Here is a 14,759-nt window from a genome sequence, read left to right on the forward strand (position 1 = left end):
CTCCTCGTATGTCATCCGATGAAGACCCTCCACCTTCCTGGTAGCCCTTCTCTGTACCGCTTCCATCTTGTCTCTGTCTCTTTGTAGATACGGTCTCCAGAACTGTGATAGTCAATACACAGCCTTAAAGATCTGTCCTTCTTCGAGACAAAGAAAAATCCCGCTCCGGCGGGAGAAGTAGAAGGTCGAATGAACTCTTTAGCCAGGTTCTCTTGGATATACTCCATCATGGCATGGGTCTCGGGCTGCGACAGAGGGTAAGTCCGGCCTTGAGGAGGTGTGGTACCAGGTAGAAGTTCAATTGGACAATTGAACCTACGGAGAGGCAGAAGGATATCAGCTTTCTGTTTTGAGAAAACATCCTCAAAGTCCGCTTATGGAGCTGGAATGCCGGAGGACGTGGTATCACCTTTTTCAAGCAGGTCTAATGACAGGATGGACTCCATTCGATGAGCTGGAGAGATCCCCAATCAAACTGGGGGGAGTGACGTTGGAGCCAGGGTAAGCCCAAGACCACAGGGTGAATTGATTTTTCTAAGATGAGGAATTCCACCTCTTCGACATGGAGAGCGCCAGTGAGAAGGTGAACTGGCTCGGTTATCAAGGAAACCCGGCTGGGTAACAGCTCGCCATAAATAGATGCAATACTCAAAGAGGTCTCTAAGGAGTGGGTAGCAATACCCAGGAGCTGAACTAAATCCTTGAGAATAAAATTCCCCCTGCTTCAGAATCAATCAGAGCAAAGATTGAGAAGGACCGGGAGTCCCAGGTTAACATTACTGGGAGAGACAACTGAGGGGCTGGAGAGGTAGCGCCCAAGTTCAGGACCCCCACTGAACTTAGGCCCGGTAGTTTCCCAGACAGACTGGACAGGTATAGAGACGGTGGCCTGAAGCTCCATTATATAGACATAGGCCCGACTGCCTCCGCTGGAGGCGCTCTTCCGGGGACAAACGTTCATGGCCCAACTGTATGGGCTCTTCCATTTTAGCTAGCAAGGGAGTCTTGCCAGAGGCGGGGCTCGTGGTAGGTGGTGAGCAGGAGCACTCCAAGGTGGACCTCCGGGGCGTTTGAGCCTCCCGATGTCACTCTTGGAGCGATGGTCGATGTGGCCTGTCAGGTCGATGAGGTCTTCAAGGGAAGACGGGAGCTCACGGGCTGCCAGTTCATCTTTGAGCTGAGGAAATAGCATGTCCAGGTAAATGGCTCGAAGGCATTCTTCTTGCCAGGAAAGCTCTGTAGCCAAAGTCCGAAATTCTATGGTATAGTCAAATAGGGTCCGTTGGCCTTGCTGCAAATGAAGCAGATTGGTGCTTGTCACATCCTGCCGTCCAGGTTCATCAAAGGTCCGAAGAAAGATGGACATAAAGTGAGAAAGTTCTTGTAGGGGCGAGTCCGACCACTCCCATAGGGGTGAAGCCTATGCCAATGCCTTACCCTCTAGTCGAGACTGAATGAAGGTAACCTTCGTGAGTTCATCCTGGAAGATGGACGGCTGCAGAGAAAATTTTATGTAGCATTGATTAATAAATCCTCTGCAGAGCTTGGAATCACCTTTGAAATGAGGCAGAGCTGGTAGGGCTAACAAAGCCCTGGAGGAGGAGGGAGGTGGCTGTTGGCTGGCTGAAGCTGGTACTGGAACTGAGTGACCAGGCTGGGCATCAAGCCAGGCATAGAGACGCTCAATGGAGGAGGTCAATGCCTCAAGGAACCGCTGCTGTTCTTGCACTTTAGAGGCCAGGCCAGGGATGGCCTGGAGGGAACACGGCTCCACAGAGTCCATGGCCTTTGCAACCTGTTGCACAGGAGGTAGACCCTTGAGCTGAGGTGGGGTTGATGCTACCTGCAGGGCAAGCTCTACAGGTCCCTACAGTAGGTAGGGGAGCTGGCTGACAGAGGCTGGCTGGAGCTTCACCAGTACCAGCCCTCGTTCCCTGCAGGATGAGCCCTTGGGTACTGGGGCTGGCCGGAGTTAGGTGGGCCTCCGTCCGAGGTCCTCTGATGAACGAGGAGGAGGTCAGCCTGGTGCCAGTAGCGGTCAGGGTAGTGAGTCTAATCTGGACGAGGCAGAGTCCCAAAGACCCGGATGCTAATTGGAACGAGAGGCAGACAGGGGCGCCCGAGTAAAAAAAGGCCGAGGCTTGAGGAGCCAAGTCCAGAAAGAGTACAGTAGAGGTGTCGCTGAAACTGGCTGATGTCAGGGCAGGCGGCAGGCAAGGTAGGATGGTAAGGCAAAGCAATGGTCAGGTCCAGGAGATGAACAGTAGCGTGGTCAGGAAAAGCAGAGGTCGGTCCAGGAGATAATCAGTAGCATGGTCAGGCAAAGCAGAGGTAGGGTCCATGAGATGATCAATAGCGTGGTCAGACAAAGCAGAGATCGGGTCCAGGAGTCAGTCCGAAGAACAAGTAGAATAACACAGGAACACAGGAACAAGGGAGAATACTGGAACTAGGATCAGGAACACAAACAAGACAGAAACCAGAAACACAAAGGAGTCACCAGAGGAAGCAACAAAGTACACGACCAGCGTGAAGACCTGTTGCAAAGACAACTAACTGTGGTTGGGCCCGGCCTTATATACCAGGCCTAGTGACATCATCATCCGGGGCCGCAGGTTGGATTCCCACCTCGGCCCTTTTAAAGGGAGAGAAGATGCGCGCGTGTGTGTCTAAGGAGGGGAGCGGCATGGGACAGCGTCTTCTCCCCACAGACTGTGTGGAGAGGCCTGCCGCGGAGCATGGACGTTCATGGCGGAGACAGTAGCACCGGGGGTGGCCCGATGTCATAGGCGGTGGCCCATGGCCGCGAGAGAAATGGAGCCAGACAGTGGAGCAAGCAAAAGAGGGTAAGAGGGCCTGGCCGCGGGCCTGCCGCGGCTGGCACACGCAACAATCATTGACTCATAATACCTATAAACCCCAATGAATGGCTTGCAGTAATCCAGAACAGATATCACCAGTGCATACACAAACAATTTTAATGCCTTAAAATTTTAAAATGGTCTTAATTGGTGTACCAGTCCCAACTGGACATAGGAAGATTGAACCACCCCAGAAATCTGTCTCTCCAGACTCCAACAGCCATCTAAGTTCACTCTCAATGATTATGTAAAATCATAAACTGTCACTTTTATATCCTCACACAGGAAGGGCGGAGTAAACAGCACACACATGTAGAGGAAATACAGTATAAATAATGTGTGGCACACAATGTTGACTGGTCAATATTGACAACTTTTTATTGTAAATACAGTCACATCAGTGGTACATGTCAAAAGGCACACATAGGGCCTCATTTTCCACGCCGCTCGCACGCGATAAGGGACCTTTCGCACGCGAAAAGTCCCTTATCGCGTGCGATACCAGGATGGGGGTGGAGTCGGGGCAGAGTCGGCCCCGGAAGAGGAGGAGTCGGGGCGTCATCGGGGCCGACTCTGCGCCGACGCCGCGGACAGCGAAAAGGTAAGTGCCTTTTCGCAGCAGCTTTCGCTCCCAATAGCTACACCTCCTATGGTAGCGCTACTGGGTGCGATACCGGCAGCGATTGCACCGTGACGATGCAATCGCTGCCGGCTAGTGCAGGCCCTCCCCCCGTTTTGGCCCCCCACCTTTCATCTTCAAAAGTATCGCAGGCCTGCAATACTTTAGAAAATGAGGCCCATAGTGATACATGATATAGGAACAAGGACCCCAGGTGCAAATAGTGATACATGATATAGGAACAAGGACCCCTTGTTCCTAAATCATGTAATCACTATTTGCATCTTTGAACATGTACCACTGATGTCACTGTATTCACAATAAAAAGTTTGTTGTCAATATGTATTGACAGGTCAACATTGTGTGCCACACATTATTTATACTGCACTTTTATATCTTCAACACCAAAACAACATTTCTCCAATCCCAATGCTTCCTGCAAAAATTCCATTTTTTTTTAGTTTAAACAAGGCCATTCCTTCTCAACCAGTTCCTCACAGTAACCATGCAGTCTATAGATTTCTGCAAATTAACCTCCTTGGTCCAATCTAAGGTTACTAATATCTATATATCTTCTGCACATATATGAGATAAACCCAAAAGATCAAATCAACCTACCTAAGGATGCCAAATATACATTGAAAAGCAAAGGCAGTAGTGATGATCCCTGTGGAAAATCAAATTTCACCCCTTTCCTAACAGAACAGGAATTTTGAAATTTCACCACCTCTGATTTATCTTGCAAAAAAGTGGTTAATCACTGTAAAACATTACCCCTCCCACCCCCAGACCTAGTTTCTGACAACGAAGCAGCAATATGGTATGATCTACTAAGTTAAACACACGATATTTATTTATTTTATTTATTTAAAAATTGTTTGTATACCGTCTTTAGAAAATAGTATTTGATCAAAACGGTTTACAGCAAAACAAACACAATTTTAGAATAAATAATATAAAAAATTAAAAAACAATAAAATAATAAATCACAAAATAATATCATCTACAAATAAAACTTAACCACAAAATAATATCATATACAAACAAAACTTAACATAAGTGCCATAATTCAACCGCCAGTATTATTATTAAGAAACTCATTCTTTATCCAGTTGCTGCAGTATCGAATCCATCATGTCGACCATGTTGGCCTTGGTGCTGTACCTTCTTATTAACCCTGCTTGTGCTGGGTCTTAACTTCTCATATGACTCTAAAAATGCAGCAGTCTGAGTGGCTACAATTTTTCCAACAATTCTGCCACAAATGGCGAATTTGCTACTGGTGTTACGGTCTCCACCGCTTCCCCCCTATCCGCTCTGCACTGCGCTTACCTACAGTGGTGGAAACGCCGCTCCCGCGGCTCTGCCGGCCCTCCAGGGCGTCCGCCATTACCAGCTCATCTCCCTGCCGCCACATGCGCGCGTGAGGACGCGCACTATGGACGCACAGCCGCCGGAAGTCTGGCCCCGCCCGGGCTAACGACGCCACGCCCCAAGCCTGATTTAACCGGCGTTCGGTTACCATCTCATTGCCTTGCAACGAGGGTCGCTACTGGTTAGTAGTTCTGAGTTCCGCTTCGCTTGTTCCACGTTCCTGACTTGACTTCTGCTAGTTCCTGACTCCGCTTCTGCCTGCCGCCTGCCATTGACCTCAGCCTGTTCCTGATTCCGCTTCTGCTCGCCGCCAGCCACCGACCATTGCCTGTGCCTGATTCCGCTCCTGCCTGCTGCCAGCCTGACCTGGGTTCATCTGCGTTCCTGCTCACAGTGTGTTCCAGTTCTCAGCACGCTACAGACTCCGCTCCTGCTCGCAGGTTGCTTCATCTCACAGCACGCTACAGACTCCGCTCCTGCTCGCAGGTTGCTTCATCTCACGGCACGCTACAGACTCTTTCCTGCTCACAGTCTGTTCCAGTTCTCAGCACGCTACAGACTCCATTCCTGCTCACAGCTTGCTTCAGCTCATAGCACGCTACAGACTCCGTTCTTGCTCATAGCTTGCTCCAGTCCACAGCACGCTATAGACTCTGTATCTACTCACTACCTGCTGCAGCATACGCCGGTCCCCACTAGCCCACGGACTACAGCATTCCTATTGGACTACCTTATCATACTTTCTGCCCAGGCCTTCTTCTACTATAGAGACTCTCACTGTTCTCCTAAGTCCCAAGGTTCTAGGACCCTACGGGCTCCTCCTGGGGGGTTCCTGGTTCCCGGGTGAAGATCTCTGCCTGTGGCTCCGCCTCCCGACCTGCCCTATCATTGGGGTAGTTCGGCCCAAGGGTTCACTCCTGGTCTGCAGCTTCCCAGACTGCAACAACTGGTCTATAATTAGCACAATCTCTAGGATCCAGGTCAGGGTTCTTTAAAATAGGAGCCGCAACAGCAGTTTTTTGTATGCGAGAACTTTTCCATAATCCTAAAAACACCATGTCTGAAAGTCACCCACCAAATAAGATGGGCAAGGATCCAAAGGAAAATTAGATTTCCATTTACCTTTCTAAAAACATTTTAAACTTCACAAAAGAGACTGAAGCAAATTGTAATATATTTTCTGCTTTATCAAATTCTTCTACTCAACTTCCTGATTACTCTCCAAATTCACAACATCACCCTTCTCCCTTTGTTCCTCATTCCTGGGTATACCCCTCTCTAGGGTCTGCCACAAAAGTAAAACCTTTTTCTCAAAAAAATCACTTATCTCTCAATCAGGCAGCTCTCCAAACACTAAGATTTATATTTTTTCTCATCATTAGTACTAAGTAAAGGATTCATAACTTTAAAAACAACCCAAGAGTTATTTGCTTTTTAAATGAGGCCAGAGGAATATTTAAACTGTATAATTTGCTTAAATTATTCTGTGACTCTCACGTGCTAACATTTTGTATTTCCTTCTCTGTTTTCCTCCACTGCCTCTTTAATTGTCAGAATTCCTTCTTTAAGGGGGTCATTTTCTAAAGGGATCGCATGCGTGCGATACCTAGATTGGGGCGGAGTCCGCACCAGAAGGGGAGGAGTCAGGGTGGCACCGGGACGGACTCCGCGACGACTTCGCTGACGGCGAAAGGTAAGACTCCTTATCGCCGCCAGTAGCGCGCCCAATAGCGCTACCTTTCATGGTGGCGCTATTGGGTGCAAAAGCCGGCAGCGATCTCACCCAAGGTGGTGCGATTGCTGCCGGCTTTCGCAGGCCCGCCCCCTGCTTCTCCTCCTTGCCCCCCGGTACCGCACGATTCACAGAGGCCTGCGACGTTAGAAAATCTAGCCCTAAGTTTGTTAAATGTTAAATGTAAAGTATATCACAGTGAGATTCTTCCCTTATCCTTTTAAAAGTTTTCTGAGTCAATACTTTATCTACCATATTGCACAATTCCATTCCTTATCTTAATACATTATACCAACTAGTTGTCTAATTATCTACCCCTTCTAAATCAGCTGACTACAAGAGGGAGACTGGAAGACACGTACCTTGTCTGATAACCCTGACAGCTATGGAGCAGAGTCTGAGAGACAAATTGGGGCCAGATATCTTTAAGGGAGTGATGCCGCATCTGGACACAGAGGATGAAGAGGTGGCAGGTAGGCCTTGGGAAGGGTGGAGGGAAGGGTACAGGAGGGATAATGGCAAGTAATAAGATGTTCACTTTTCAGATTAGAAAAGCAAATATAAATCAAGTTTTTTCTCGTTTCAATGTAAATCGCCCTGCGAGGCGTTAGTTTCATTTCCTTGTAAACCGAGGTGATATGTATTTTATACAGGAACCCCGGTATATAAAAACTAATAAATAAATAAATAAATAAATAAGTCTAAAGTGTGGACCATTTCATTCATCAGCTCTTCTGCTTCCTTTCACAGGACCCAGAATCTGGCAGAACACACAGGAGATATCTAAGCAGGAGGTGCACACAGCAAGAAGAAAAGGCCCAGTGAAAGCCACAGCCAAAGAAGCAGGAGGAAGACAGTGAAGATGTTGATTCATAAAACACTCTGAAATAAGGACACTTTATGGCTAGGAGAAGTCCGTCATGTATATACCCCAAAAGAGCACTGCAGTCAGCCAACAAAAGCCTCCTTGTGGTTCCTAGTGCGCACCAGACACATCTAGGAGTAGTCAGAGATCGAGTAATATCTGTGGCTGGCCCCATTATGAGGAATTCCATGCCAGAGCAGCTTCGAATCATGTCTGATACTAAGAAGGGAATTTTCAAATAAGTTACACTTGTAAATGTAATATACTATCATAGCAATTTTCAAAAGTCATTTATCTGCGTAAAGTACACATAATGGATCGGATTTTCAAAAGCATTTACACATTTAAAAATTGGTTTTACATTTGTAAATGCACTTTACTCTTGGAAGTGGGCTTTTGAAAATTGCTACAATAACAGGTGACTTTTCAAAGGAGTTACGCATGTAAATGTAACTATGATTGTAGCAATTTTCAAAAGACATTTACCCACATAAAGTGCACTGATGTGGGTAAATCCTATGGAAAATGTAATGGCATATATTGCAGCAATTTTCAAAAGCCCACTTATCCAAATAAAGAACATTCACATATGTAAAACCCAATTTTAAGTGCATAAATGCTTTTGGAAATCAGCCCTATATGCCATTGGATTGTCCATAGGATTTGCTTATGGAATATGGCTTTTGAAAATTGCTACAATCACGTGTTACTTTTATGCACATAACTACTTTGAAAATTCACCTATTGGTGGTTAAAACCTATGGACAATTCAAAGGCATATATTGTACCAATGTTCAAAAGCCCACTTTCAAAAGTTCATTTACAGATGTAAAACTCAGCTTTATGCACGTAAATCGTCTTGAAAATTACCTCCTAAGGCCTTTAAAAAGGGCCTGAAAACTTGGTTATTTAACAAAGCTTTCTGAACATGAATTTTAAAAATTACATCATTTGTCTGAAATTTGACATCATGAATGCCTTTGTTTGCTCATTTTGTGGAGCAATTGTGATCCTGACCTGGTGTCTGAGTATGGTAATTTTGTTGTTGTTTTATGTTGTTTGTTTTAAATGTAATGGATGTTTTTATCTGTGTAAATCACCAAGATTGTTTGGAGTGGCAGTTGATAAGTAATTTAAAATAAATAAATAACTGCAAACATTGTAATAATGTATAGTGCAAAATTTAAATACTTAATATATAATTTATAAAATGTTTCAGTTAGCACTTTCATTCAGCAAGAAACCTAACAATTTGAGAACATTTTCTGTTTTCTGTGGAAGAGCAAATGGCAGCATAACAATGCCATATTCTACAGTCACCAGCAGCTTGAACTGACAGGCTTAATCACAGAGTCAGAACATGCTGCTGACCTCATAACAGATTTGACATGAAAAATGGCATTCAAAGTAAAGTCTTCTGAGGTAAAAACATCACTTAAGATAATATGTATATTATATATACAGGCATTGATGTGCTGCCAACCAGACAACCCCTGCAAAAAAGTGAAAAAGACTTAGAAACTACATGGCATTAAGCCTATTGTAATGCATGTTGAATGTAGGCTTGGCCTTCAGAAAGTCATGAATAAAGCATTTCAATTACAATGTAGTAATCTTCCCATACTAAAACAGCACTACCAGCTCTCTAACAGTAACAATGCTAGCTATGAAAAGACAACATGGCAAATATTACACCAGGTATTAATGCATCAGTATACCTCCTATTAGGGGTGTGCATTCGTTTTCGCCGTATTGGCGATCTGCAACGTATATTGCACTATTCGTAGTATTCATGGTTCCCCACGAATACGTATCGCGATTCCCCACGAATACACGAATCTTCGCCAAATTATATGGTACCTGTGACATAGTGAGGGCAAAGGCGATCGGCGCCATTTTGAGTACTGGCATCGGACGGCCGGCGTGCAGGAGGTCGCTCCCGGACCCCCGCTGGACTTTTGGCAAGTCTTGTGGGGGTCAGGAGGCCCCCCCAAGCTGGCCAAAAGTCCCTGGGGGTCCAACGGGGGTCCCGGAGTGACCTGCTACACTCCGGACGTCCGATGCCAGTACTCAAAATGGCGCCGATAGCCTTTGCCCATACTATGTCACAGGGGCTACCGGTGCCATTGGTCAGCCCCTGTCACATGGTAGGAGCACAAGATGGCGCCAATGACCATGTGACAGGGGCTGACCAATGGCACCAGTAGCCCCTGTGACAAAGACTATCGGCGCCATACTGAAACCGGCACGAGGGTGTGAGAGTGCAGGGGATGGCTCCCGGACTCCCTGCTGGACCACCAGGGAGTTTTGGTAAGTCTTTGGGGGGTCAGGAGGGTGGGGGGTTGTAGTTAATTTTAATTTTAGCTGGGACATGAATAGAAATCGCCGTATTAACGCATAGGGGCGCCATACGGCCGAATGCAACGTATCTGCTCCCCGACGAATCCGAGTCACGAATGCAACGTATGGCGTCCCTTTGCACATCCCTACCTCCTATTAGAAAACCAAAACAAGTCAGGTAACTATAGACACCTACACAGAAACCACACCCGAACAGAATACCTCACCTCGGTCTGGCACAGGCAGAACATAGACAGACCCTCACCAAATATGTTGCGGTCCTGGCTGTGAGCACCGCGGCCAGGCCCTTACCTCTTGATTCCCGGTCCTGCTCTCTCCTCCGGAGTCCTGGCCTGTGGCCTGTTTGGCGGAGTCCCTGCTGGGGCAGCGCCGCCGCGAAGGGTCCGGTGGACGTCCTGTTCCTAGGTGCGCACGCGCACCACTTGGGCGCCTTTGTAGCCCGTTTCCCGCCAGTACTGACTTTGTCCAATCCCTGACGTCAGATGCCGCGGCCTTGATAAGCCGGCTGCGGCCATCCAGCCTTTGCCTTGCAACGGGTTACCTTCCTGGTTTCCTGTTGCGTTGCACCCCAGCGTGACCTGCTTGGCTACGTCGCTCCGTTCCTGCTACAGTACCTGCTTGGTTCCTGCCTGCTTGCTACGGTATCTGCTTGGTTCCTGCCTGCTTGCTACAGTACCTGCTCGGTTCCTGCCTGGTTCCAGTACTCGAGTCTTGCTACAGTTCCTGCCTGGTTCCAGTACCCGAGCCTGCTACGGTTCCTGCCTGGTTCCAGTACCCGAACCTGCTACAGTTCCTGCCTGGTTCCAGTACCCAAATCTTGCTACAATTCCTGCCTGGTTCCAGTACCCAAGTCCTGCTACAGTTCCTGCCTGGTTCCAGGATCCGTACCCAGTTACAGTATCACTACTCTCCTAGTCTGGTTCCAGTTACCTGTCCTGGTCCACTACCCACCTAAGTCCCAGTGGCTGGGCCCCTATGGGCTCCTCCCAGGGGGGCTTCAAGGCCGAAGCCCCCCTGGGTGAAGCCACCTAAGTCCCAGTGGTTGGGCTCCTACAGGCTCCTCCCAGGGGAGCACCAGCTTCCAGGGTGAAGAGCCTCTACTTCCCGCCTGAACATCTGCCTCCCGGCCCACTGTTCATCAGAGACATTGTCCATCTTCTCCTAGTCTCCAGCAAGTCGGCCCAAGGGTCCACTAAACTGAGACTCCCACAACAGATTGCAAGGCCATGGACTCGGCAGATGCACCTGCTCCCTCGGATCTGCCCAGGATCGCCCGGCAGATGCTGCAGCACCAGAGCTGCATTGATAATTTGGCAGCCACGGTGGAACGGCTATCCTTGCGCCTGGAGTCCTTGCCTTCTGCTGGCAGGGCCCCTGAGGGTCACGGCTCTTCTGTGACTCAGTTACCAGCACCCTCCCGCTACACTGGCGATTTAAGGACCTGCCGAGACTTCCTGAACCAATGTTTAGTGCGGTTCTCCTTGTTGCCTCGGCAGTTTCCCTCAGATACGGTGAAAGTGGCATACATCCTGTCCTTGCTCGATGGGAAAGCCTTGATATGGGCTTCTCCCCTTTGGGAAAACAATGATTCTTCTCTAATGGATTTACAATTGTTCATCATGAACCTTCGCCAGGCCTTTGATGAGCCCGCCCGAGTAGCTATGGCTACGTCTGAACTGCTGCAACTTCGTCATTGCGTAGTCTGCTCCTTGGCAGACTACGCAATGGAGTTTCGAACTTTAGCCCAGAAAGGAGGTTGGCAGGATGGGAGTCTTAAGGCAATCTTCCTGGAAGGCCTTTCTGGATGCATTAAGGATGAAATTGTGGCTCGAGATTTGCTGGAAGACCTCAACGCCCTGATCGAGATGGCTGCTAGGGATGTGAATCGTTTTCCATATCGTCTTAACGATAGAAATCGTGTGGCAGGGCAAGAAAATTGTCTTAGGCACGATTTTTTAGTTAAAAAATCGTTAAAAATCGTTTTTTCCGATTAGTGCGCACTAACGGGAGTTAGTGCGCACTAACTGAAAATGATACAATTTGACACTTTTCAGGTCAGTTAAGGTCAGTTTAGGAATGAATATGTATTCCTATTGGCTGCCCTCTTATTTATTCATGTTACCAAGTTTCCTACTGACAGTATATGGGGGATGGGAAATGGAAACAGTTGGTAGCTTGACAAAACAAGTAATGTGATCAGTCAATGTGACTAGAACTTGTGCCCTAACCCTGATACCAGGGGTATTGTGATCTTCCTGCACACAGTGCCCTATCCCTATTAATACCAGGAGTGTTGTGATCTTCCTGCACACAGTGCCCTATCCCTAATACCAGGGGTGTTGTGATCTTCCTGCACACAGTGCCCTATTCCTGATACTGGGGGTGTTGTGATCTTCCTGCACACAGTGCCCTATTCCTGATACCGGGGGTGTTGTGATCTTCTTGCACACATCCCGATATCAGGGATAGGGCACTGCATGCAGGAAGATCACAACACTCCTGGTATTAATAGGGATAGGGCACTGCATGCAGGAAGATCACAACACTCCTGGTATTAATAGGGATAGGGCACTGCATGCAGGAAGATCACAACACCCCTGGTATCAGGGATAGGGCACTGTGTGCAGGAAGATCACAATACCCCGGAGGAGTGAGGGTCAGGCAGCTCCCCCCTGTCTGTGAAGCCAGCCTCTCACTAGTAATGCAGGGAGGGAGCTGTCTCAGACTTCACCATCCTCCCCCCCCCCCTCACCCACACACCATTCACTAGCTGGGACATGGGGGAAGTCAGGAGTGAGGGTCAGGCAGCTCCCCCCTGTCTGTGAAGCCAGCCTCTCACTAGTAATGCAGGGAGGGAGCTGTCTCAGACTTCACCATCCTCCCCCCCCCCCCCTCACCCACACACCATTCACTAGCTGGGACATGGGGGAAGTCAGGAGTGAGGGTCAGGCAGCTCCCCCCTGTCTGTGAAGCCAGCCTCTCACTAGTAATGCAGGGAGGGAGCTGTCTCAGACTTCACCATCCTCCCCCCCCCCCTCACCCACACACCATTCACTAGCTGGGACATGGGGGAAGTCAGGAGTGAGGGTCAGGCAGCTCCCCCCTGTCTGTGAAGCCAGCCTCTCACTAGTAATGCAGGGAGGGAGCTGTCTCAGACTTCACCATCCTCCCCCCCCCCTCACCCACACACCATTCACTAGCTGGGACATGGGGGAAGTCAGGAGTGAGGGTCAGGCAGCTCCCCCCTGTCTGTGAAGCCAGCCTCTCACTAGTAATGCAGGGAGGGAGCTGTCTCAGACTTCACCATCCTCCCCCCCTCCCCTCACCCACACACCATTCACTAGCTGGGACATGGGGGAAGTCAGGAGTGAGGGTCAGGCAGCTCCCCCCTGTCTGTGAAGCCAGCCTCTCACTAGTAATGCAGGGAGGGAGCTGTCTCAGACTTCACCATCCTCCCCCCCCCCCTCACCCACACACCACTCACTAGCTGGGACATGGGGGGAAGTCAGGAGTGAGGGTCAGGCAGCTCCCCCCTGTCTGTGAAGCCAGCCTCTCACTAGTAATGCAGGGAGGGAGCTGTCTCAGACTGGTATCAGGGTTAGGGCACTGTGTGCAGGAAGATCACAACACTCCTGGTATTAATAGGGATAGGGCACTGTAAGAGATGACTGTAGTAGATTGAATAAAGATCTGATGTTTCTGCTCTCCTCACACCAAACAAAAACAACACACAAGCAGAGAAGCCCTTTTTACAAAGCTGAGCTAGTGAGTTAAGTAGGAGGAAAAGTAAACATACTGGTGCCAGTGTGGCTACTTAAAAAATACACTTACCAACAATCAATTACATATATTTGAACTGTGTACAGTTCCAGCCAGGACCACCTTTCTAAAATGCACAGTGATTGGCAAATTCAACATGCACTAGCATTTCAGGTGCCTGCTAACAAAAATAATAAACAAACAAGTTCTAGTCACGTGAGTGCTGATCATTACATTACTTTTTTTGTCAAGCTTCCAACTGTTTCCATTTCACATCCCCCCAACCATATTGGTAACATCAATAGATAAGAGCACAGCCAGCCAATAGGAATACATACATACATATTCATTCCTAAGTGACCTTTACTGACCTGGGAAGTGTGAACACTTTGTTTCATTTTCTGTTGGTGTTCGTTAGTTTCCAGTTCCATTTCCCATCCCCCCAACCATCACCTCAGTGGTAACCTTGGTAACATCAATAGATAAGAGGGCAGCCAGCCAATAGGAACACATATTCATTCCTAACTGACCTTCAGTGACCTGGAAAGTGTTTATTTGTATCATTTTCAGTTAGTGCGCACTAAATCGAGTTAGTGCGCACTAACGGGGAGTTAGTGCGCACTAACTCGAGTTAGTGCGCACTAACACGATTTAACGATTTTTAACGATAAATCGTTAGAATTTCTATTGTATCGTGTTCTATAACGATTTAAGACGATATAAACATTATCGGACGATAATTTTAATCGTTGAAAAACGATTCACATCCCTAATGGCTGCTCGCATAGACCGCCGCCTACAACAACGGGCCAAGGAGCAGCGCTCTTCTCGCCATAGTCCGGCTCGTAGGCCAAGACCGGCGCCCTCTCCTAAGAACCCTCGTCCAGACATCCCCACCAGCAAACCCATGCAGCTGGGACGGGCCCCGCTTTCTCCTGAAGAAAGACAACATCGCCGTTCATTGAAGTTGTGTTTATATTGTGGCCAGAAGGGCCACTTCTTGGCACGCTGCCAGGAGCATGTGGAAAACGCCAAGGCCTAGGGGGTCGGGAGGAGCTCCTCCTAGGCTGTGCTACAGCTCCTCAATGCACTGTTCCTGTTACTCTGGAATACCCCGGAGGTTCCTTTGAGACGATGGCGTTCCTGGACTCTGGAGCCGGAGGTAGCCCAAGTGACATAGTAAGGGCA

The sequence above is a fragment of the Rhinatrema bivittatum genome, chromosome 3 (assembly GCF_901001135.1).
Source record: "Rhinatrema bivittatum chromosome 3, aRhiBiv1.1, whole genome shotgun sequence".
Taxonomy (NCBI): domain Eukaryota; kingdom Metazoa; phylum Chordata; class Amphibia; order Gymnophiona; family Rhinatrematidae; genus Rhinatrema; species Rhinatrema bivittatum.